Here is a 2803-nt window from a genome sequence, read left to right as displayed (position 1 = left end):
TGACCACATCCTTGCTTGGAGCCCAAGCAAGGTAGAAAAGGAAGTTTTATTTTTTGTAAATCTTTCCTTTTATAAAGATCCATTAAAAGGATTTAAAAGGAAGATTTTAATTATAAAACATTCCTTTTTTAGATCGGTCACAAAAAGGAAATAAAAGGAAGTTTTTATTTTGTTAAAAACATTCCTTTTATAATGCTTTCCACATGGTTTTAAAAGAGAGTTTTAAATTTTAAAATCTTTCCTTTTATAGCTTTCTACAAAGGATTGAAAGAGAGATTTGAAATCTTTCCTTATTTGTAATTATCTATAATGTTTAAAAGAAATATTTTAATTTTAAACTTTCCTTTTTTGAAACCATAATATAAAAGAAGTTTTATTTTAAATCATTTCTTTTATAGACATCCACAAAAGGATTTAAAAGAGAAGATTTTAATTTTATAAAACATGCCTTTTATAGCTAACCACAAAAGGGATTTTAAAAGAGAGATTTTAATTTTTTTTGTTTAAAATCTTTTCTTGTTTGATGCACAAGTGGTGGTCGGCCAGGTAAAGGAATAAAAGGAAGTTTTAATTTTTTGTTTTAAAACTTTCTTTTTTTGGATTCACCAAAGATTATAAAAGAGAGGGAGAGGGTGCCTCATAGAGAACAACCTAAGCCTTACATCCTCTCTATTGTGGCCGAAACTCCTCTCTTCCTTTTTCCTTGGTGGCCGACCCTCTTCTTTCTATCTTCTCTTTTTTTTTTTTCTTTCTTGGAGTCCGGCGGCATCAAGCTTGGTTTTCTCTTGATGGCCAGTTGCTTAAAGGAGAAGAAGAAGAGAAGGAAGTTGTCTTGTCTAGCATCCCTTGGAGGTTAGTTGGTGGCCAAAACTTGGAAGCAAAGGAAGAAGCTTGGGTGGATTTCATCTTGGTAGATCGTCGCCCACACAATGTCCAAGAGGAGGAGAGGAATACAACAGAAGATCAAAAGGTCTATAAGCTACTAAGAAAGGTATAACTAGTTATTTGTTTCCGCATTATAACTAATTCATCTTCTTTGTATAGATTTTGAAAAATCAAACACAAGAGGCTATCAATTTTAGGTTATCATTTTGTTATCGATTTTATTTTTGGATTTCATGTTTCAATATTGTATTTCTATTGAGGTATCTGTAGTTAAACCTAGTTTACTATAAGAAGTTAAATATCTGATTTCTTTTAAAGGCTTTGTCTAGGAAGTGGTGGATGATCCCATATCCAAGAAGGCTTAGTGCCTCGCCATGTTTAACCTGGAAGCCAATCTTTGAAATAGATATTTAATTAACTTCTGTAATATGGTTTAACTTATGAAGAACACATCGATTAAACTTGGACTAAAAATGTTAAGTATCGTTTCCAATTCAAGTTTAACTTCTGAAGGACAATTTGGATTAATAATGTTAAGCATCATTTGCAATCTAAATTTAACTTCAGTAGAGCACATGGGTAACTAGGATAGTTCTGTGCTTGTACAAATTTTTGTACAAGGGAACTAGAATGGTATTCCCAGTAGCAACCAACAATTCTCACATTTACTTTTCCATTTCTATTTCTAGTTGCTACTCAGTACGTTCATTACCTTTGTCGGTTGTTTAGCTAATTCACTGTGAGACATCTCTAGTGCTTATAACCAGTATCGATATCTATTACCTTTGTCGGTTTTCCATTTCTATTCGATATTTTTTATTACTTACGACGAAACCGTGCACTTACGGTTGAGTTAACAAGTTTTTGGCACCGTTGCCGGGGGACTGCGTCTATAACATTAGAGATAATCATTCGAGTTAGACTAGACCTTTCTTTTCTTTTCTATTACATAGTTGTAACTAGTCTTAGAAATTCTGTTTTCCTTTTATTTCTATTTATTTTTTCTTGCAATTTAACTTGCTGCAATTCAAATTCTGCATTTTATATTTTCAACATTTTGATCTAGTTTATTTTTTGAGTAAAAAGAAATTCTAACTTTTCAGGAAATCTATTACCTCTTGACCCAGAGATTGATAGAACTTTTCATAGAAGGAGGAGTTTGCAAAGAAATCAAGAAAACAAGAACGCTCTACTATGGCAAACAAACCATTGAAAGATTACGCAACACCTTATGCCAGAGGGCTTCATTCTAGTATCGCAAGACCATCTATTGAAGCCAACAATTTTGAGATCAAGCCTGCAATAATCACTATGGTGCAACAAAATTAGTTTGGAGGCGGATCACATGAAGATCCTAATCAACATCTTGAAATTTTCTACGAAATCTGCAGCACAATGAATATGAATGGTGTTCCATCTGAAGTAGTGAGATTATTATTATTTGGGCTTTCTTTAAGAGATAGAACAAAACAATGGTTTAATTCCTTACCCATAAATAGTATAACCACTTGGGAGCAATATGAGCAACAATTTCTTGATAAATTCTATCCTCCAAGTAAGACCGCTCATATGAGAAATCTAATTGCAAGCTTCAATCAATCAGACTCAGAATCTTTATTTGAAGCATGAGATAGATACAATAATATGCTCAGACAATGCCCACATCATGGATTAGAAAAATGGTTGGTTTTAGATACTTTTTACAATGACATTAACTATCATACAAAGGTGTTTCTAGATTCTGTAGCTGGAGGGGCACTTATGAATAAAGTTTTAGATAAGGCTGAGGATATAATTCAGAGTGTAGCACAAAATCATCATCAATGGGCAATAAAAAGAAGTGAAGGCTATTCTTATTCACCCCTAGCTTAAGCATTAGGAAAATTTAATGTAGATGCAATTACTTTGATGCCTTCAA

The 2803-nt window shown here is 32.7% G+C and overlaps 1 non-coding gene across 1 annotated transcript; it reads right to left on the bottom strand.

Annotated features, from left to right (window-relative positions):
• Positions 1-2451: 2451 nt before the first annotated feature.
• On the bottom strand, positions 2452-2558 carry LOC121998875. Its single transcript, XR_006116664.1, has one exon. It is a non-coding gene; the product is annotated as a small nucleolar RNA R71 (small nucleolar RNA).
• Positions 2559-2803: the final 245 nt, after the last annotated feature.

Source organism: Zingiber officinale, chromosome 6A (assembly GCF_018446385.1).
Source record: "Zingiber officinale cultivar Zhangliang chromosome 6A, Zo_v1.1, whole genome shotgun sequence".
In the NCBI taxonomy this organism is placed as follows: Eukaryota; Viridiplantae; Streptophyta; class Magnoliopsida; order Zingiberales; family Zingiberaceae; genus Zingiber; species Zingiber officinale.
This window is presented reverse-complemented; position numbering and strand designations above follow the sequence as displayed.